The 24,457-nt window shown below is 40.6% G+C and overlaps 1 protein-coding gene across 2 annotated transcripts in view; it reads left to right on the top strand.

Annotated features, from left to right (window-relative positions):
- SLC12A4 (solute carrier family 12 member 4) overlaps positions 1 to 24,457 on the top strand; it is a 425,396-nt gene that overhangs the window by 305,608 nt on the left and 95,331 nt on the right. The window lies entirely within an intron of this gene.

The following is a 24,457-nucleotide window of genomic DNA, read 5'->3' as shown; positions in this document are numbered from 1 at the left end:
ACATCTTGAGATCTTGGATTTAGTTGAATCTAATAACCAAACCAACAAATAGAATAGAAAAACTTCAAATGATCTTCAACTACAATAACAGATATGAGAGCCACCTCACTACAACAGTAATCAATCCACCAGTTTAATCCACAATTGTAGTCACATGCCAAAACAACTCACACACACAACAGAATTTAATCTCACAAACACACAATTCAATCCGCACTCACAAAATCATTTCTCCCTCTTCATATTTACATTCTAAATTGTTCAGGAACACTCAGCAATCACTTCTGGAGAATCTGTATGACACTGGACTTTTGGCAGACTTCCAAAAACTTTTTTTTCCCTTCAGCCGAGCATTAAAGGCTCAAAATCACAGGCAAATATTTTGGGGAAACCCTACTAATAAGGAAGTGTTTTTACGCAACCATCCTCTTCTACCATGTCTGTGAGAGCCAAATCCCAATATCTTACTGTTCCTCAATATTTTCATCACCCCAAAATTTACCTTTGGCCGGTCGGTCCCAGCAGCCTTGACCTAGCTATGAGTAACTGCCATCCTTGACATCAGGCCCATAAAACAAATTTAGCAGAGTAACATAAATAGTAACTGGGGGCACTCAATGACTGAATTATAGACCAAAGAAAAGTAAAAGGCTTTAAAAAAAAAAAAAAAAAAATCTCAATATAGGCATTACTAAGAAGGCAAAATATATGCCATGAAGGCTCATATACGGAGTACATAGTCAGACATCAGAATTATTTTAAGGACAAAGTCATCAGGCTAAACAGACATTTCTGTGAGGAAAAATGAAGTCTCTCAAGAATCAGAGAGCCTCTTGAGTTGGTCAGGGGGAATCTTTGGCTCATCCCCACCCAAGGGGTCCTAATGGCTCACTTATACGATGTTCAACCTATCCTTAATTGTAGTGAAGAATTATTTCCCTGAGAGAAGAGTCTTTTCTGTCCTCAGCAGGCCATAAAAGACATGCTAGAGCTCCTTCCACTTAAATTTGAGCGATAAAATATATACTCTGGGCTCTGTCTTGCATCAGGGTCATTTATTTCTTGGCAGCGGAAGAGCTCCACTATGTATGGTAATTGAAAATTATCAATTCATAAATACTATATAAGCGTCCCTGCATCAGAGTCAAATTCTTCTTAGCAGTGGCATGGCTCCACTATGTATGGTAATTGAACATTACCATTTCAAAATATTATATAAGAACAATTTCCATCAAATATTCTAGTCCGATTTTTCAAATCACAGGATCTTCAACCTTCCAGATTATTCAAAAGAGATGTATACATATATGCACTATTATTTGAAAAACATGCAGCATTTATTTTGTTTGGGTAATTTATCAACACTTTCCTGCATCCTTTCTTTTTTAAGTTATGTACTGGACAAAATCCTGTAATCTGGAACCACTTTCTAACTTGTTGTCAATATAGGAAGAAATAAATCACAATTTTTAATTAAATATGAGCCCATGAATTAGGTTAGATTAATGTGGATGTACAATTGGTATTAAGGTTATATTGGATTATTAAAAACAAATGCTTGCATTCTTTCTTTCCTGGTTTCTGTTACTTACATTATTGATGTGAGTTACTTTGTAAAGAAGTATGCATTTTATTCTCCACTCGTAATCTAATTCTCGAATATCTGAATTTAACAAAATAGGTAACATTTATCTGGTTCCTTGATTCACTGTATAGTGAAATTTACTAAGTGAAGAGTTCTGCTGTTACATCAGAAACCTTCTGTCCATCCAATTACCTTGTGGGTTGTAGATGGCTGTGTAGCTTCTGCTTTTTCACTTACCTGTACATTTGGCATTCAGAGGCCTTTTATTATAATCTCTCTCCTAGAAGCACATAGGTCTGTTATGATTTTTTTAACCTCGTCTTACATTTCCTTTTCGCAAATGTTGAAACCCCATGGGAAGATGTTAATTGGTCTGTCTGGACATTACCTGTTGTTTATATGGACTTTGCAGGTGAGCAGGAAATATTCTAGTGTAAATAGTGCACTGAATATATTTTATCTAGACCTATATCCTAGCTGTCTGAAGAATGAAAACTGAGTGTTTTTTTTTTTGGGCTGCTTCATTGATTGAAAACTGCACCCTCTAGGGTTGCCTGGTCCATTTCCATTTCGTGAAGTGTCAGTATTTTAGATATTGGTATACCTGGAGATTTGAAAATCAATATGTATTTTGGTGCCAGTGGAAATGGTTTCTCCACCGTAGCGTGAGTCAGCTACATTAGAAAAAGAACAATACAAACGTGTAACAAACCTACTCAGGAGAAGGATTTCAATAAGGATCTCATAATATTAACACAGAGTGGCCTCCAGACTGATCAGACTACTTTTTAGATTACTTTCTCTCTCTTTCTAACTAAGAACATGCATCCGTTAACCGAAGTGCTAGAGACATGGTCACTGACACCCAAAATTTTAACCTCAACAACCTAGAGATTAATGTATTTATGCAATTACCTTTTGCTTCTTTCAGAAACTCATTCCTTTGCCAAATAGAGAGGGATCATCATGTGATAAATCTTAAAAATCCCGGCTCACCTCCATTTGAAAATTGATTCCTTACATAGGATTTCAAAGAAGTTGCACAAAGTCTGAGAGCAAACATAGCAACAAAATCCCAAACCTTTTCACTTTGCCAACACTCACACAGAGAGAAAGGCTTACAAAATGCATCCTCAACAGCAAGGCCACATGCAAGAAAACACAAATTGACGTAGCTAAGACTCATCCACAAATTCATAAACCCTCCCTAGCTGTCCCTTGCATAGTAAAAGTCATGTTCAATCACGGTCCAGAAATTCTCCAAACAAATTAACTCAAAAGTCCAATCATTTTGTAGGTTTTCTTATTTATTTGTTATCTTTAAGGCAGACCCAAACGCATCCAACTGTGATATACATACCCATGTAATTTATATTCTTTTGAACTTCATACAGATCACGAAGCCAACATGTGTTTCGTGTCAATGGCAGTAAGCCGATGACTTCATCAGGGCTACAACAAATGCACAGTATAAAGGCTATTAAAACAAAGACTGTTGCATATCAAGGCAATGTGTCCATTCTCCCTTTCATTGTGAGCAGAGGAAAAAGAAAGAAAAAAGCCTCAAATCTAAGAAATCAAAAGGTTAGAACAACACCATGTTGTGTGAGGAAAGAAAGTGAGTCGAAGATTGCAGGAGAAAGTCCATAGCCATCAGCATTGAGAGCCCCTTAAATCCGTATTTTCCAAGTTTCCACTTAAGTAAGGCCTGTAATTACGATGAATAGTAGCAAGAGAGAGTTCAGAACCACTTTGATCTGTACTCATAATATCGCCTCATGGGCAACCCTTACGATTAATTTTTGATCAAAACCCCCCAAAAGTTTTAGCACAGCATTACCACTTCATATGATCCATACCTGAAGCCACAGTCAAGAATGAAGAGTACTCCTTCTTTCCAGTAATCTGGCAATGTGTGGGGCAGTGCCATCTTTAAATCACTACTTATATTTGTCATATCAGCCTATCACTGGGTCGGTGCACACAGACATCAATCAATGATATTAGAAAGCAGACATGAGTATGGCCAGGCATAAATTTAGGTATGACCAAGGCAGCCTTCTTAGTATACCGAAATTCCTAACTCCAATGAATCTTGACCACTATTAAGTCATACTTGACTCACATACGATTCAAAACCACAGTTACACACTGATATATTCTTTTTAAAAGAAGCCAAATAAATTTAACTTTCTGTTGCTTCATATGTCAGCTGATACATCAATCAGGACTCGGAAGAGTGCCTCTTTAAATCACTATTTATATTTGTCATGTCAATGCGTCACAGTGTCTGATATATTTATTCAAAAAGACCATTTAATGTACTGTTGCTACATTTGTCAACTGACACTCGCATCAATCAGGACCCCTAGAAGCACCATCTTTAAATTGCTATGTAGCTTTATTATGTAAATGTGTCACGGTGTCGGCGCACACAGACGACAATCAATGATATTAGAAAGCGGACAGGGGTATGGCCTGGTACAAATTCAGATATGATGGGGCAGCCATCTTAATAGGCCAACGTTTCTACTTCCAATAAACTAGACCGCTATTAAGTCATACTCAACTCCCATACAATCCTATACTTGTTTCAAAACCACAGTTACACACTGATATATTTTATGTTTCTCTTTTTAAAAAAAAAAACATTTAACGTACTTTTGCTACATTCGTCAGATGACACTCACATCAATCAGGACCCTGACAAAGGATGCTGTATGTTCCTATCTACTATTATAGCCTAACAATAATCCAGAGTAATTTTGCCTGTGAAATCACGAGTGATAATCATAGCCCCCTACGAAAGCACAGGAATCCATACCCCTGAGTCCCTGTTAATAAGAGACAGAAGGTAGGTAAGGTCACCCAGATAGGAGGTTAGAAAGGAGAGTATAACAGAAGTCATATTGTGATACATATCTCAATCTATAAGTACAATTGTCCACTGTAAGCTGAATAGTGTGGTAGAATCTATACAGTTATTACATAATTCATTCATATGTAAGAAAATATATTGCATATACGACCAAACAAAAATCATGTACCCTCAAAATACTATAATTCATTGTCACAGTTAAGGCCTCATTCAACAGTGTGTGTATGCATGATCTAACGTGCTTCACATTGTCTAAGACGTAGTTCCCTATTTCCCCCTCTTACATCTCCGTGAATTACTTCAATACCATGAAATTTAAAGTTCAGGTGAATCCCTTGTGAAGTACATTCCTTTGCATCCTGTGCTGTAGGGTATCTACTGTTGAATTGTTCCAAAGCTCTAAAATGCTCAGAGATTTGATCCCTAAGGGGTCTGATGGTACTTCCAATATACAGCCTTTCACATTTACATTTGATTACATAGACTACGTATTTAGTGCCATATTCTATATGCGTACTTATTTCATACTGTTGGGTTTAGTATGTATATTATTGGAGGTTTATTACCTCTACTGCATAGTACATAATGGCTGCCACACCCTGCCATGAGCTTCAGGAAAATCCACTCTTCTTAGAGATACTATTTGGCACATACGGATTAGTCTAAGCCACCATGCAGATTACCTTTCACAAATTCTTAAAGGTTGTAAACGAGCCTTCAATCAGCCTTTCCAATTACTGTAGCTGGATATATGTGAGGAATTTGACACTCTTTTGATGAAAAAAAAAAAAAAAAAAAAAAAAAAAAAAAACGTAAACCATGATCTCCCACTGGCAGTTGCCCAAATCTCTCACACCTTCCTATAAACCGGTGAAAAAAAATGAAAACCTACCTATATTTTAATGAAATATCTCATTGATCTGAACAAGACTGTTGCCAAATTAAAGCTATCCAGAAGCTTTGCTGCTTCTCTGACTCCTCCACATCTGACCTGGTGAGAGACTTGAGACCACCATTCCCTTTTCTTGTTAATCTTAGTGAACTTCACACCTTCATAAGATAAGTACCTTGTCATTATCAAAACTAGCCAGGCCTTGTGCTTCTGAAGAAACCATGGCAGACCCCTAAGTATCTAAATCATTTCTAGTGAGTCTTCTCACTACAGTTCCTAATGACGATGTTTCAGAGTATATAAGTGAGAATGATCTGGATGATTTGCATAGGGATTTAGGGGGTTATTCTAACTTTGGAGGAGGTGTTAATCCGTCCCAAAAGTGACGGAAAAGTGACGGATTTACCACCAGCCGTATTACGAGTCCATTATATCCTATGGAACTCGTAATACGGCTGGTGGTATATCCGTCACTTTACCGTCACTTTTGGGACGGATTAACACTCCTCCAAAGTTAGAATAACCCCCATAGTCCTTTGTATAATACTGAACTGGCTTTGCCAAAGGTAATGAACGCTGTCTTAGGTATTTACTCAACAGTGGCTCCTACTTGCTATTTCTCCCTGATTTATCTGCAGCTTTCAATGCTGTTACTCACATGATATTGCTGGATTATTTTTAAAGGAGTGAATAGGCATTGGAGGAATGTTCAAAACTTGATTACTTCCAACCTAGCGAACCACAGATATGAAATAGGCAGCTCTCTCTTGCCGTTACCCCTATTGCAAGGGTTCCAACTGCTAAGAGTAAAACACAACACGGGGAGAACCATCTAGTCAAGATAGTGTTTCATGAAAATAGCAAGCTGCACAGCAAAAGGATCAAAGACAATCATCATTTCAAATCTCACTAGCAAAGGTCAGTTGGAGCATCATAGCTAAAATACATAGAATTCTAAATCAATATATATATAAGCTTTTTCTCAATAGAAGTTAGCGTAGCTTCACTATGTGACAGAAATTCTTACTTTCAACATAAAACCTCTTTATTGTACAGGTGGCAGGATATTCTCCCCGAGGACGCACAGAACAGCCTTGAGGAGAAGATGTCTTTCATAAATACAGTTCTAAGCGCATTATTCTCTTAAAATCCTACTTCCACTTGCAAGGTTAGAAAGTGAGGTTGTGCTTTTTTGGAAATGTGCAAATGTACAACTGTGAATAACAGGGCTTTAGGGCCTATTTAAACCATGAAAATTAACAGGCATATTGAAAGCTAAAGACCACTCTAAACACTGTGAAGCAACTTCCATATTTGATTATAAAATAATGGTATGTTCGGTGGCATGTGTAGCTGCAGATACACATGCTGTGCATAGTCTGCCGTCTGGTGTTGGGTCGGAGTGTTACAAGTTGTTTTTCTTCGAAGAAGTCTTTGCGAGTCACGAGACCGAGGGACGCCTCCTACTTTGGTTCCATTGCGCATGGGCGTCGACTCCATGTTAGATTATTTTTTTTCCGCCATCGGGTTCGGACGTGTTCCTTTTCGCTCCGTGTTTCGGGTCGGAAAGTGAGTCAGAATCAACGGAAAATTCGTCGGTATTGTTTCGTTCGGTATCGGGTTAGATTGGAATCGACACCGAATCTTGAAGAGCTCCGGTAGCCCTTCGGAGTAATTTCGATCCCCCGTCGGGGCCTGGTCGGCCCGACCGCGTGCAACATCAAGACTGATGGAACGGACCCCGTTCCGATTCTGTCCTAAATGCCACAGTAAATATCCCTATACAGACCAACATTTGGTCTGTAACTTGTGCCTGTCACCCGAGCACAAAGAAGAAATGTGTGAGGCCTGTCGAGCGTTTCGGTCGAGAAAAACGCTCCGAGACCGAAGAGCCAGAAGGTTGCAGATGGCGTCCACGCCGACAGGACAACAACGGTTCGAGGAAGAGGGAGAAGAAGAAACATTCTCCATCCAAGAATCCGATTCCGAAGAATTCGACGTCGAAGAAACCGTGAGTAAGACGTCGAAACAAGCATCACACAGAAAAACAGACAAAGCCTAGGGGATGCCACTGCCGACAGGCCATGGCTCAACCCATAAAGTAGGTGACCGCCCATCGGCACCGAAAAAGGGCGAGCTGGTGCCGAGATCGTCCGACTCAGGTCGAGACACAGGCACGCAGCAATCTCGGGACCGAGATACTGCCGCAGAAAAGGGTCGACACCGAGACAGCGGCACCGAAGCTGCTCGGCACAGGGATAGCGGCACCGAAGATGGTCGACGCCAAGAAGGTACGACACCGAAAAAGAGGAAAATCTCTTCGGAGCCGAAAACAACAAAAGACACGGTTTCGGTGCCAAAACGCCCAGCAACCGAACCGAAAGCCAGTTCCTACTCAGAGGAACAATCACTGTCCTCCCAACTTCAAAAACACAGGTTTGAGAAGGAATTACAAACAACAGCTGTAGATCACACGCAAAAGCGGATCTTTATACAAAGTGGTACAGGGAAGATCAGCACCCTTCCCCCAATCAGAAGAAAAAGGAAACTAGATTTCCAACAACAAGAAAAAACACCACAAGCAAAAGTGGTGAAGAAGGTAACTCCACCACCCTCTCCACCACCGGCAACTCCTATATCACCGGCACAGACTCCGTCACAATCACCAGCTCATACCACCATGAGCCAAGATGACCAGGACGCATGGGATCTCTATGACGCCCCAGTATCGGACAATAGCCCTGAGTCGTACCCCACTAAGCCCTCACCACCTGAGGACAGTACAGCGTATGCTCAGGTGGTAGCTAAAGCAGCAGAGTTTCATAACGTATCGCTACATTCAGAGCCTATCGAGGATGACTTCCTTTTTAACACCCTGTCCTCCACCCATAGCAATTATCAAAGCCTTCCTATGCTCCCTGGAATGCTAAGGCACGCTAAACAAATCTTTAAGGAGCCAGTTAAAAGCAGAGCAATAACCCCAAGGGTGGAGAAGAAATACAAGGCACCACCCACAGACCCTGCTTTTATTACATCACAACTGACACCAGATTCAGTTGTCGTAGGAGCAGCTCGTAAAAGAGCCAACTCGCACACATCAGGCGACGCACCACCTCCAGACAAGGAGAGCCGAAAGTTTGATGCAGCCGGGAAAAGGGTTGCAGTACAAGCTGCAAATCAGTGGCGCATCGCCAACTCGCAGGCACTCCTAGCGCGATATGACAGAGCCCATTGGGACGAGATGCAGCATCTCATCGAGCACCTCCCCAAAGAATTCCAAAAACGGGCAAAACAAGTGGTTGAAGAGGGACAAAACATATCCAACAACCAAATCCGTTCTTCTATGGATGCAGCAGATACAGCTGCAAGAACTATAAATACTGCTGTAACGATAAGGAGGCATGCATGGCTGCGCACATCCGGCTTCAAACCTGAGATACAACAGGCAGTGCTCAATATGCCGTTCAATGAACAACAATTGTTTGGACCAGAAGTGGACACTGCAATTGAAAAATTAAAGAAAGACACTGACACAGCTAAAGCCATGGGCGCACTCTATTCCCCGCAGGGCAGAGGCACATTTGGCACATTTCTCAAAACTACTTTCAGAGGAGGGTTTCGAGGTCAAGCCACACAAGCCAGCACCTCACAAACAACACCGTCTACCTACCAGGGACAGTATCAAAGGGGAGGCTTTCGGGGCCAATACAGAGGGGGCCAATTCCCAAGAAACCGGGGAAAATTTCAAGGGCCCAAAACCCCTCAAAACAAGCAGTGACTCACAAGTCACTCAACCCCTTCACACAACACCAGTGGGGGGGAAGACTAAGCCAGTTCTACAAATCTTGGGAGGAGATAACAACAGACACTTGGTTCTTAGCAATTATCCAACATGGTTATTGCATAGAATTTCTCCAACTCCCTCCAAACGTCCCACCGAAAAAACACAAATGTCCAAACAGCATATAGACCTTCTAGGACTAGAAGTTCAAGCATTACTGCAAAAAGACGCAATAGAATTAGTACCAAAAACACAAAAGAACACAGGAGTTTACTCACTGTACTTTCTAATACCAAAAAAGGACAAAAGTCTGAGACCAATATTGGATCTCAGAACACTAAACACCTACATCAAATCAGACCACTTTCACATGGTCACGTTACAAGACGTAATACCACTACTGAAACAGCAAGACTACATGACAACGTTAGATCTAAAAGACGCGTATTTCCATATACCGATACATCCCTCGCACAGGAAATACCTAAGGTTCGTATTCGAAGGAATACATTACCAATTCAAAGTGTTGCCATTCGGAATAACGACAGCACCAAGAGTCTTTACAAAATATCTAGCAGTAGTAGCTGCACATATCAGGAGGCAGCAAATACATGTGTTCCCGTACCTAGACGATTGGTTAATCAAAACCAACTCGCTAACAAAGTGTTTACACCACACAGATTATGTTATACAAACCCTTTTCAAACTGGGTTTCTCCATCAACTATGCAAAGTCACTCCTTTTGCCGTGTCAAACACAGCAATACTTAGGAGCGACAATCAACACAACAAAAGGGATAGCCACTCCAAGCCCACAAAGGGTTCAAAATGTTCACAAGGTGATACAAGCTATGTATCCAACACAAAAGATACACGCAAAGATGGTCTTAAAACTCCTAGGCATGATGTCCTCATGCATAGCCATTGTCCCAAACGCAAGATTGCACATGCGGCCCTTACAACAGTGCCTAGCATCACAATGGTCACATGCACAGGGTCACCTTCTAGATCTGGTGTTGATAGACCGCCAAACATACATCTCGCTTCTATGGTGGAACAGTACAAATTTAAACAAAGGGCGGCCTTTCCAAGACCCAGTGCCACAATACGTGATAACAACAGATGCTTCCATGACAGGGTGGGGAGCACACCTCAATCAACACAGCATCCAAGGACAATGGGACGTACATCAAAGAAAGTTTCATATAAATCACCTAGAATTGTTAGCAGTATTTCTAGCGTTGAAAGCATTCCAACCAATGATAACCCACAAATACATTCTTGTCAAAACAGACAACATGACGACAATGTATTATTTAAACAAACAGGGGGGAACACACTCGACACAGTTGTGTCTCCTCACACAAAAAATATGGCATTGGGCAATTCACAACCACATTCGCCTAATAGCACAGTTTATTCCAGGGATCCAGAACCAGCTAGCAGACAATCTCTCTCGGGATCACCAACAGGTCCACGAATGGGAAATTCACCCCCAAATCCTGAACACTTACTTCCAAATTTGGGGAACACCTCAAATAGACCTATTTGCAACAAAAGAAAACGCAAAATGCCAAAACTTCGCATCCAGGTACCCACACCGGCAATCTCAAGGCAATGCTCTATGGATGAATTGGTCAGGGATATTTGCGTACGCTTTTCCCCCTCTCCCTCTCCTTCCATATCTAGTAAACAGATTGAGTCAAAACAAACTCAAACTCATACTAATAGCACCAACATGGGCAAGACAACCTTGGTATACCACACTACTAGACCTGTCAGTAGTACCTCATGTCAAACTACCCAACAGGCCAGATCTGTTAACACAACACAAACAACAGATCAGGCATCCAAACCCAGCATCGCTGAATCTAGCAATTTGGCTCCTGAAATCCTAGAATTTGGACACTTGAACCTCACACAAGAATGTATGGAGGTCATAAAACAAGCTAGAAGGCCATCCACTAGACACTGCTATGCAAGTAAATGGAAAATATTTGTTTGTTACTGCCATAATAATCAAGTCCAACCATTGCATGCATCTCCAAAAGATGTAGTAGGATATTTACTACATCTACAAAAATCAAATCTAGCTTTTAATTCCATAAAAATACATCTCGCAGCAAATCTGCTTACCTGCAGATTACTCATTCAACTTCCCTATTTAAAATACCGGTCATTAAAGCGTTTATGGAGGGCCTAAAGAGAATAATACCACCAAGGACACCACCTGTTTCTTCATGGAACCTCAACATTGTCTTGACAAGGCTCATGGATCCAACTTTCGAACCCATGCATTCTTGTGAAATGCAATACTTAAGGTGGAAAGTTGCATTTCTCATTGCCATTACATCTCTAAGAAGAGTAAGTGAAATTCAGGCATTTACTATACAAGAACCATTTATTCAAATACACAAAAATAAGGTAGTTCTAAGAACCAACCCAAAATTCTTACCAAAGGTCATCTCAACGTTCCACTTAAATCAAACAGTAGAATTGCCAGTGTTCTTTCCACAGCCAGACTCAATAGCTGAAAGAGCACTACATACATTAGACATCAAAAGAGCACTAATGTACTACATTGACACAACAAAACTAATTAGGAAAACAAAACAACTATTTATTGCATTTCAAAACCTCATACAGGAAATCCAATATCAAAACAAGGTATAGCTAGATGGATAGTTAGGTGCATCCAAACCTGCTATCTTAAAGCAAAGAGACAGCTGCCTATTACACCAAAGGAACACTCAACCAGAAAGAAAGGTGCTACCATGGCCTTTCTAGGAAATATTCCAATGAACTAAATATGTAAGGCAGCAACATGGTCTACGCCTCACACATTTACTAAGCACTACTGTGTAGACGTGTTATCTGCACAACAAGCCACAGTAGGTCAAGCTGTACTACGAACTTTATTTCAAACTACTTCCACTCCTACAGGCTGAACCACCGCTTTTGGGGAGATAACTGCTTACTAGTCTATGCACAGCATGTGTATCTGCAGCTACACATGCCACTGAACGGAAAATGTCACTTACCCAGTGTACATCTGTTCGTGGCATTAGTCGCTGCAGATTCACATGCGCCCACCCGCCTCCCCGGGAGCCTGTAGCCGTTTGGAAGTAATCTTCAACATTTGTACATTTGTAAATATATTACTTTAACCTTCATTTTGTACATACTTAGTCATTCCATTGCATGGGCACTATTACTAACATACACAACTCCTACCTCACCCTCTGCGGGGAAAACAATCTAACATGGAGTCGACGCCCAAGCGCTATGGAACCAAAGTAGGAGGAGTCCCTCGGTCTCGTGACTCGAAAAGACTTCTTTGAAGAAAAACAACTTGTAACACTCCGACCCAACACCAGACGGCGGACTATGCACAGCATGTGAATCTGCAGCGACTAATGCCACGAACAGATGTACACTGGGTAAGTGACATTTTCCATTCTTGATCTGGTGCATAACCATAAATACTGTCATCCATACAAATATATTGACACAGGATTTAGGCTTTTTTCACAAAAACAAATTTTTGCACATTTTCTCTTTAATTATGTTCAACCTATACATTGAAATACTTCTAAACCTCATCATAAACTCAGAGCTATCTCACCACCAATGTATTGATGACACTTACTCTTAACTGAAAGTCTCTTCTTGTCTTGCTAGATTAATACTGCTCCGGTACGATAAATTATATTCAGTTGGACTTTACTTTTTTTTTTTTTTTTTTTTTGGAGGGATGTGTTGAACTTCAGTAACTGTAGTTTTAACTATTTTTTCCTATCCCAATTTACTATTTTAAAATTTGTGGTTTCCTTTTAATTTATTATTTTAAATGTGTTTGTTTTGTCTATGTTGTTAAAATGTCTCTATTTTCTATTTTGCTTTGACTTTTGTTCCTTCTTTATGCTACAAAAGACTACACATAAATAAAAACATCAGATGCTACATCAGCAGTTAGCCTATCTTCTTCCTTCTTCTGCATTCTCATCACTCAATTTTGGGCTTGAAGGTATAATTTTCTTCCAAAACATACATTACATACTAATATTTGGAGGCATACATCTATGAATAGGAGAGACCATTAGGTTTTACACAGTGCCGGCTCAGAAGAAACGTACACGTTACTTAAAAGTTAACACATTTTTATTTTATGATATGTTAAGCTTTTAAGTACTTTCTAAGATGTAAATCACTGGCAGTTAGCACAGATAGAGCAATAAAACTTGGGGCAAGGCACGATAAATGAGGTTGTTGATTTAAAAATCCAGGTCTTCAACAACTCTCTAAAATTAATTAGATTTGGATCAATATGTAGAACATGGGTCAAGGTTTTCAAGATGTTGGCTGCAGTGATGGAAAAATAACTATTACCATAGGCTACAGATTTTGTTTTTGGGACCACATGAAGAACCTTGTGAGAAGTGCGCAATAATCGATTCAAGATTTACCACTAAGATTTGCAAGCCAGAAATTGAGTACTCTTTTGATGCAAATAATTGTGCACTATTGGCAAAGCTTTGAAACAGACCATACTATAAATTGGAAGTCAATAAAAGAAATGTAAGCACCAGGAAAATAAGCAGACTCTTGAAAGACTAGTGACCAGCTGAGAAGCAACATTTTGCTGAAGACAACAGATCTTTACTGGAGTGACTGGATATATTGAGTTTATAGCTCCCAATTACATTACTTTTTTTGGGTAGCTTCTGTTAACAGCTTGTAATACTGTTTCTTTTTTAAAGAATCTTTAAGGTCCCTGTCTGACTCAAGAGGGACCTCTAATAAGGGATTGCATTGGACAGCAGGCATTGGCAAAGCCAGCAGGTCTGGCTTTAATTTGCTAATGGAGTGGTTCTTAACCTGTGGTCCAAGGACTCTTGGAGGTTCATGAGGCCTTCTCAAGGTGTCCATGGCTACTTTACAAAATTAAATAATATTAAAGTTAATCAATTGAAATTAACAAAGTATAATCAAATATAAAGGCAACATTGAAAACCTAAAAGCTTTTTCTGTATTTGCTTTTGAATTAAGTAAGGCATTTAAAAATTTGAGCATTAGTTTGGCATATACTTGTTTTTGTATTTTTATGTTTTGTTTTGAGGTTCAAATCAGAGAAATTGCTTAGCCTGGGGGACCACGCTTCTAATAATGACTCAGTTGGGGTCCCAGGCTTCCAGTAACGATCTAGTGGGACCACACATTTCAAAAGGTTAATAAGCACTGTGCTAATGCATGCAAGCTCAGCATGTACAGCATGCAAACAAATTATGATATTAATATTGTTTGCCTTTGTTAGCACATTTATGCCTTACTTATTGACTTTTCCAATGCTTGTTTGCTTCTGGTGTCAACTTTTACTTTGCTCTGTCCTCTGTGCCCCCAAATTGTACTCTTTAGGAGAAAGGAAAAAAGAGGTAGCACCTGCATTACCTGGACTATTGACACCTTATATAAACCTGTTGGATCAATTTTGGGCGATTTTGGACTAATTATGCAAGGAGTCAGCAAACATATCTCCCCATTTATATGAGACTATAAAGCACTCAAAAACTCCACTGTTGATTCATATAAATCACAACCTGTGTGAGTTAGTTTAGATTTAAAAACATTAGATTGGAGTACATAATTGCATAATTGACATATCTTATAGGACTTGACTTAATAAAAGTGCATTAAAAGGTTTCACTTGTAAATGTTTACTACTGTATGTTCTGTAGTTTGGAATACACATCAGTAGTTACTTATTGCAGTGATATTTGTATTATTTGGCCTGGATGAACAGCCAAAAAGAATGAAACTCTTCCAACCAGCTTATTTTTCATTTAAAGAGTATTTCAGTCATAATAAAGTTGAAGTTTTGCTCAAACAAGTGAGCATCGATAGAGCACAGCCACAAGTAAAACTTCCTTCACTGCACTGAAGGTGTCACAATTGCAAACAAGTTGTAAAGTGCTTCATGATAACAGAAGCCTCCTTATCAATGTCGAACAGTGAATACCTCAGTACTGTCTTCCCTGCCCCTGTAAGCAGGCAGTCTGTCAGCTGAAAGGTACATAACAAGTGGATTACATCAGGTTTCCCAATGTCCTCTTGTTTTTATAGCAAGTTCTGAACTTCCACAGTTAAAACTACAGATCTTTTTTGTTAAATACAATTTCAAGTGTCTTCACAACACAAAAAAACTAACTTTTTTATGGTTTTATACAGTTTTCTGAGAGCCCTAAGGACAAGTAAAGGCTTTTTACAGATTAGGGTCTAAACGTTATGACGATGCAGCAAGTGCACCACCTAGTGGGCGCCAGACACCGCAAACCCCACCTGCTCTCCAAAGGCAGGTGTGCTATATGGTGGACTCGGCTCAGAATTGCGACCGCTGCGCCCCTGGCTAGTTTTGGTGACACACCAGGGTGCCTTCACGCACAGTTTAAAACCACTGCAGTAATGTATGAATGAGTTTAATTGAAGGGGAGTACTATTCAAATAACTCCTAGCTGTGAAAACCGGGTGTTGGCAAATCTTCCCTCTGTGGTGTCCACAGCCAGATTTGAATTCATAAAATTACAAAGAAAGCAAAATGTAATGGATCAATATCTAAATGGCAAACTATATTGCTCAACCTGAACCATCTGAGGTGGTAAGAAGTAGGTACATTTTGGGTAGACTATGATTGAGATCATTGGTGGACATATGCCACTACATAATAGGCACTCAGCGGGAGCCTCCAGATCCTGACATTTTTCTTGTGTGACATGATAGGCCAGATATGGATTTGGTGTCTACTGTGAATATGTAAAATTGGGGCCCAAGGAGATGCAGTAAATTCACAAGGAGCTAAATGTACAGATTGTGAGAATGTTTTTTATTAGTTGGAAGACATGTGAGTCCTCACAATGTAATAATGTCACACTTCTGTATGAGGCCTGGTTAGGTCTCAAAAATTCAAACCTGAGCTCGTCCCTTGGTAGCTATAGCATGGAGCAGACAGGCCTAACATAGGAAAAATGTGTAATACATTTATCAGTACCAAAATGGTTATGAAGTTGAAAACACAACATAATAAAAATGGCACTTCAATATATGGAAATAGAGCCTGAGTGTCACAGGGTCCTTTACTCTGGATCTGCACGTTGCTGAACAAAAGGTCCACCTCCCGGCGTCACCAACTCAGAAAGCTACTATAGCACAGAGTTATGGTGAAGCCAGTTGGGGGAAGGGAGATAAGGGAAGGGAACATCAGTGAGAGAGATCTGAAAAGGAAAAGGTTAGAACAATACGCATTTATTTATTCATAGAAAAACATTAATCGTTTATAGACTTTTGACTAAATGTGTCTCCGAGATATCAGGTGGAGACCTCTTCTAAAATGGGGGTAAAGCCCCTTATGAAAACACGACCTCAGATTCAAGAAATGGCAAGAACATTGAACTCTGATTTGTCACAGAATATCAATCCTGTAACATTTATTTATTCACATCATAAACCTTTGATTATGGCTTAGAAAATCTCAAAGACTTAAAAGTTTTTTCATATCTTAAGTTATTCAAAGATCAATGAAAACTTTGATTAGTTTTATCTCCAAAATACTTTCACATTCATAATAATAACTGACAAAAAGGTTTTACTAATCAAAATCTAAAGCGCCTTACTTAATAACACCAGGAAGCACTTTTTATCTGGGAACTAAAACACCTTTAATTACTTGTGCACATAACGCATTTTCTCTGTGAACTGAAACACTTTGAATTACTAAGCCAAAAGAGCGTTTTACATCTGTTAACGGAAATCACCATGAATTACATATGCACTAAGCGTGTTATCTCTGTGAACTGAAACGCTTTGAATCATTGAACCAAAAAAGGCATTTTACACCTGTGAACGGAAGCACCATGAATTACCTATGTACTAAGCGCGTTATCTCTGAACTGAATCGCTTTGAATCACTGAACCAAAAGAGCGCTTTACATCTGTGAACAGAAACACCATGAATTACATGTGTACTAAGCCTGTTATCTCTGTGAACTGAAACGCTTTGAATCACTGAGCCAAAAGAGTGCTTTACATCTCTGAACAGAAACACCAAGAAGTACATGTGCGCTAAGCGCGTTAGCTCTGTGAACTGTATCACGGAGCCAAAAAAGCGCTTTACATCTGTGAACGGAAACACCATGAATTACATGTGCACTAAGCGCGTTATCTCTGTGAACTGAAACGCTTTAAATCACGGAGCCAAAAGAGTGCTTTACATCTGTGAACGGAAACACCATGAATTACATTTGCACTAAGCGCGTTATCTCTGCGAACTAAAACGCTTTGAATTCACTAAGCCAAAAGAGCGCTTTGCATCTGTGAACAGAAACACCATGAATCAGGTGCGCACGAAGCGCATTACATCTTTGGAAGTATTAACTTCCTCCAAACTTGAATTCAGCAAGGCCTTACAGCTATGAGTACGACCTACTCGTTTTTGGATGCACCATGTACTCTGGTTAGACGATACTCTGCCATTCAGAAACTCTGGATTCTTCCAGAGAAACCTCAACGAGGTCTGGCTGCATCGAAGTCTTCAAAATAGTGAGCAACGTGCTTGGGTGTGGCTGGGCTTTATAGACCTGCCACACCCCAAGATGGCCGCTGCCTCTAAAAACATGGGAAATGTAGTCCTTTCATAGGATAACACTGATAAGTGCATCTTGACTACCAGTGCCCTGAACCTGCAGCTACGTGAGCTTTACCACAGGGCAGACAACGCTGATGGCCATTCTTGGAACAAGCGGGGATGACCAGTGGTGCGCATAAAGTGCTGCAGAGTTGGGCAGCGGAATTTCGGGCGAGACCTGGACCGCGCCTGGCCCTATTCTTGACACTGAGATAAAAATGTGATGTAGGGAACCGAGGATATGTTTTTTCAAGGTTTTAGGTAATTCATGCACCAAAAAACTCAAAGTGCCAACTGCGGGAATCTGGTTGAGCTAGACTGGTTCAAAGTCAAAAGTTTAGGCTGACTGCGATGGAGTGTGAGTTGGCTACAGGGACCAGGTCCGTCCAAGTGGAAGTTTACCTTCTGACATAAGGCATGATTTAGATCTTGGCAGAGAGGAATACTCTATCACCAACATGACAGATATCCTGTCCTTTGTATTATAATCCCATTGTAGCCTATGTAGATCATAATACTGTGGATGATATACCTGTCACGTTTGTGATAGAGTATTCCATCCTTAAAGATCTAAATTAGATTCTTTGTCATTTTACTGGAGAGAAGTCATCAGTGATGGGGGTTATTGGTGAGGTGGGTTACAGACTGGATCTGAAGAGGGGCTTGTTAACAGCAGCTGGCTGAAGCACGGCACCTCAGAGGGAGCATCTGCTCAGGTGGGAATTTCAAGGCTCTCAGCATTGACCTCATGAAGCCCCAAGTGGGAAGAAGCTCATTCCCAGAGTGATGTCTTCATTGAGGCTGTGCTGTTTGGCATTGGTCCCAGAGAAGTTCTCTTTTTTCAGACTTCAAAACTTTTATGGAAATTGAGGTCCTTTCAGTAGGGCAAACCATCAGGTTGAGTCCCACCAGCAGTTTGGCAGCTTTGACTCTGCACTGGTCATGTGGTAGCCTCTGGTTCTTTTGTGAAAAAACTTCAGAAAAAAGTTTCTTAGAGTCCGGTTGTGCAGTTTTGGAGGGGGAAATAATACACTCTAACACCAGCCAAAGGTTCAGGACCTTTTGGCCACCAATTAGGGATTAAGACCAAGTCTTCCAGAAATCACCAGTAGGGTCCATGGCAGTCCAGGTGGAACTAGTCAGCCGGGCTCATGAGATATGTGGGCTTCTTGCAGCTTTTGCGTGCCTGGAGCTTAACAGGAGGCTAGCCAACTAACCCATGGAGTCCACTTTTCCGTCCCAAATACAAATGTGATCAGGTCAATCCCTCAGGGTTTTTTTCTACGGGGTAAACAGCAAGTGCAATTCTTCTGCCTCCCACAGGTGCAGATGTGTTCTGATGGGGGTGGGGTACTGAGGGTGCCTCTTGTATGCTCAATGTCATCTTAGGGAGATGGGGGGACTCCTGGCCACTCCCTAAACAATGGGGTAAAATTTCCCAGGATTGCCCCTACCCACGTTTGCACCACCTCCTGCATAGTTTTACTGTAAACTACCGCACAGTGCCCTCTCTCTACCTAAAAACAACACAGCAAAAAATATATTCGCTTGTGCAAAGCTCCCTGTGCCCACCCACAAGTGTGGCTAAGATGTGGGGCAAGCCCTCCTATCCAACTGAGAGTGGTGCCTACAGGCTAGCAGAACAATGAAGGGGAAGGCAAAGATGTGAATTACATCTGCTTTTGATAGGGCATGCTCCTTATTAAGTGAAATTGTGTTCCTGGTCACAGCCCAGATTGCCATCCAGTTAGGAAGGAAAACATCTCTCCGCACTCAACCTCTTTGTCCACTGCTTGGGAGCAATACACATCTCACCACACGTAAGGCATTAACAGTCAGGTAACACTGAATACTGTCAGAAAGGCACGTTTGGCTTCTGCAGGAAAATTCCAACTTTCTAAAAGAGGCATTTCCAAAATAATAATTAAAAATTCTACTTTACATTATATTTGGCTACTATTAATTACTGTTAATTTTGAGTGTTCTGAATCATTGTTCTAGCTATTCCCAAAACTGAAGTTATGCATTATAAGGTGTTATAATGTAACACAGTGCTTTTCTACGGGAAAGGCACTGTTGCAACAGTGAAAACAACATTGAAGATTTTCCTCTCCCAGGACATGTAAAGCTTAAGTACACATGTCCTACTGTACACTCGGACTGCAGAGGCAGGCTTGAAGACATGCTTTGTATGCTCACTTTAGTGGTGATGCGATAGGTGCTGCAGCCCACTAGGACATTTAACTTGCAGGCCCTGGGTACACTGGGTACCATATACTAGGGACGTATAGGTGGGTAAATCTTCCAATCAGGAGTTAAATCACATGTTCTGGGGCCTATCAGTCCAAGAAAATGGGGGTAGTCATGTAAAAAGAGGCACTTTCACAGATTATTTTTAAACTAGTGGGCAAAAATGACCCCTTTAGGAGACAGCAGCTCAACTCTGTAACTCACAAGGCCAAAAACGTTTGAAAGAAACTGCATATTTAACTCAAGATAAGGATTTTAACTTCTCTAATACACTGCCTTTCAAATATTCATCATTCAAGTCTTAATTAGGATGTTATGGTCAGATGTATTGAAGGCAGCCAACAGATCTTAAATAATCAGCGTTCTGACACCACCACCACTACCAGCCTGTAAATGTTGGGCAGCACGAATAGCATCACCACCTTGGTCCTGCAGCTTAAAATGGAGCCAATGTAAAATGGATTAAAAATATGTTCTCCTATATAGGTTTTTAACTGGCTAAAAACATGATTTCCAGTCTAGAAACTACCCCTAATGAGGCAATAGATAGAAAATTATAAAGTTATTAACATCACTGACTATTAACAAGAGCATTTTGAGCACACATTGTGATCAACCCCATGCTATGGAAACAGTACCAGAGCTATTAAACCACATAAGAAGTTTGTGTATGAGCTGGACAGGTTTGTTTCATACCTCTAATTGAGCTTGGATCCTGAGGGTAACCAGAGAGAAAATGTCCTGTTACAGTGCCTATTAGATGAGATTTCATGATTAACACAAAATATTCCAGCTGATGTATAATCCGCATTACAATTTTCAGGCACTGCAATGCTTGAAGTGATATAGTAACCCTGCCCGACTACAACTCAACATTGATTTAAAAAAAAGTTATTTTAACATATGAAAAGTTTGGCTTATGTGCTCTGGGAAGTAGAGCTTCTTTTCTTTTATGTTTAATTGCTAGAGGAACATAGATTGTCCCAGCTCATGGGAATAGCACCTTCATCCCTTTCTTTTTTGCCTGATGGGCTTCTAGTTGTGTTTCCTTTGGGCTCATTGTTTATGATAGTAAATCATCACAATCTTATTCAGAGTCAACAAGGCCCTTATTGTAGAGACCAAGCAGAGTGATGGGATTAGATTAGGGAGAAGACCTGACAAAACATTGATCCTAAATAGAGCCTACACATCTAGATCAAATTTCATGAAATTCTGCTTAATTTGTGTTCACAAGACCCACAAAAGCTTTTGACGTTGAGGATTAGTCATAAAGAATATGATCCCAGAATGGTTTGCTGATGATATCCAGCCATATGTATTTTGTGTAGAGCAGCTTAAAATGAAATAACTCAAGGTCATTTTTAAATTCATAGGCAGCTCCTCTGGGGAACTCCCACAATATATTCAAGACACATAACAGAACCAACAGAGCAAACTACCTATAATTAACAAACGAATTAAAGACCACTCTGTTTGTGAAATTGTTCAACCTTGAGATCTGATCATGAACCATTCTCATTCCCCATCAGATGAGCCCCAAAATGTAACTGAAAAGAAGCCCTTACAAACAGATGATCACTCTCCACCTGTTATACTGGTTAAACATTTTTCACATGCACCACCTCCTCTGTGGAATATGGAGTTGAAATTCAACAAACATGGGCACAGATCAATTATTGGGAATCCCCCAAAAATACTTTGAGCTCGCAAGACAATATGTTCACCACATTTCTAACAACATTAACAAATCAATAATGAATAAATAAAAATCTCACCTTACAAAAAGTTCTACATTTCATAATCCAAGCAAACATTGCAGAAGGGACAGACATTTTTGGTGTATGTAAATGCTGGCAAAGCTTTTGTTAGAGTGGGCTCAAAGTTTTGGCTAACAGCTCAAGATAATTAATTTTTCATTGCACTCATACAGGCCTGATTCTTCCATCCTTCAAAGTGATAAAGAACCACACTTTAAACTATCTGTAGATAATTCCTTGAGATGGAGATTCATTAAATCTATGTGTAAACCTTTTCCTTACGGTGTAATTATTTTGCTTGTTCCAGAATCATTCAGGCAACATATCTGAGATGAATCATTACTGCTCGTGTTCTGCTTATCTCATCTACATTTAGTTGTCTGCCTTCTACCTTAAGCTCAACTGTAGCAAATCAGTACATGACATCTAGTCTATTAACATCAATATCGGCAAAAATGCTCAAATACAGAATGCTGCCATGTAACCCTCCTGCATTTGATCAAATATATCTTCTGTATCTATTTATTTTTTCAAGCTATATTCCTAACTCCTGTACATTTAACATCAGGGAGCCACAGCACTAGAATGTATACCAGATCCTCCCCACCCCACTTAAAGGTCATAGCCAAATGTCAGCAGAGAAACTATTCATGTCGTACACATCCTAATCAAACTGTACTAGCTCTTCCTAATAGCGTGTATTTTGCCCGTGCCCCACAGCATCTTCTTCAAAGTTCTGGCTGCACAAGAAATGGACTGCCTCAGGCCGAGTGTGCATAGCCCAAAATGTAAATTTTGCAAAGCTTAAAGGAATCCCAGGGTCCGATTCACAAAACTTTGTCTATGAGCAGTTGTCCCCCACTCTTATGTTCAATGTGATTTAGACCTGAGACATCCTGACCCGGTTCACAATTCACTGTTCACGGTCTGAAAGTAGTTGTGTCATACTGCTTAGGTAAAACATAGTTACTCATGAAACACTGTGATTCATATAGATGTAATAAACATCTAAAAGAGGTATAACATCCATCTAATCATATAGTAAGCTTTGTGAATAAGTGCCCCAAGCTCTACAACAAAAACTCAGTTTTCTCTGACTGTCCATCTGTTTTCTATTTCCGATTTCAAAAATATATATATAATTCCAAGTTATTTCCCAGGGTTCACTTTCAGTCAGATGAGAAGTATTAACTGTGCTCTCTTAACACCTGCATTGTAAAATACTGTGATCCACTGTAGTCTATTCCAAATTTTGATTGTCATAAGCCATTTCCACTTGTACTGAATTTTGCCTCTCCGTAAAACTTGCCATAACACAATGTAATATTATTATTATGAAACTCAGATGTAGATCATCATTAAACACATCTAATTTAAATGTTTTCAATCATAAGTGAGCCACTTGCATAGAAAAAAAGATAAAACCTGATAGGTGAATAGGGTACAGTGCTGCAAAAGGGACTGATCAAACCAAGGACAATGGGAGCGCTTGCATTGAGACGCCTATTGACCTTGCTTGGCTCCATTCCTGTCACTGCCATTAGATCCAGCCGCACAAGTGGGGCAGAGTTTTTATTGGCACAGATGAGGCAATGCTGGGTAGTAAGAATTTGGATTCATGCAGATTCTGCAAGTTTCTCTAACAGAAATGAAGGAAAAATGTATGACTTAAGACAAAGTTGGAGGTTTGAAGGGCATTGTGGGTAAGAAAATCATGCTGGGTGCATTTGAAGCCCACCACCCTGGATTTTCCCAGATGTCTACTTTTCAGAAGTGAGTGGGTCTAGTAGGTTTTTCCAGGTATCAGCGTATCCAAGCCCAAAAAGAGCAGCCATTCACCTTTGCAAGTGGACTAATATTGTGAGTTAGCCAGGCACTGCTGGCCCATATGTGACATCAACACCCAAAAGAGTCAAATCTCCTTTTGCTTGCCATTGGGATGCAATGCTTTAGTCAGCAGGAGGTGGGGGCAGAAAGACTGCCCATTTTGGAGGGTGGGGGCACTGCCATGCCCCTTCTGAGCAGCCCCCACCATTAATAGTTCCTGGTGCCTAGTACACTTTCTGCCCTCTAGGGGCAGATCGGGGGCTATTTCTCCCACCTGCCCCCCACGAGGGCAGAAAGACTGCTAATTTTTGTAGGGTGGATGGGGGTCATTGTCCTGCTCATTCTGGGCAGCTCCCCTCCACAATAGTAAAAGACACTTTTCCCTGGAACCTACCAGGCTTTCTGACCCCCTGGCGTGCTGATCGGGGGCTACTTCTCCCATCTTCCACGGGGGGGCAAAAAGACTGTGCCAATTTTTTTTAATTGTTTTATGTTGGGGGTGATTGACAGACTCATCCTGGGGCTGCATGGGCAGCCACCACCCAAAAATACCTAAATAAATAAAAGATTCCGTGGTGTAATACTGGACTATTGCCCCATCTGCTCCCCCTTCCCCAGTGGGGGCAGAAAGATGGAATTGCGCTATAAAAATACTGGGGAGCAAAAGCCTCTGCCCAAGGGGCCGCACCACCTCCCTGGAGTCCAGTGGAGTGGATCCCTACTCGATCCACTTGTGAAAGGTACTATTGGAAAGTGGTTCTCCACTTTCCAACGATACCTTTTCTATCTGGATCAGTTTTCGGGTGGCTGA

Source organism: Pleurodeles waltl, chromosome 12 (assembly GCF_031143425.1).
Source record: "Pleurodeles waltl isolate 20211129_DDA chromosome 12, aPleWal1.hap1.20221129, whole genome shotgun sequence".
NCBI classification, from domain to species: domain Eukaryota; kingdom Metazoa; phylum Chordata; class Amphibia; order Caudata; family Salamandridae; genus Pleurodeles; species Pleurodeles waltl.
Note: the sequence above shows the minus strand (reverse complement) of the source record. Positions and strands in the feature narration are given on the sequence as shown.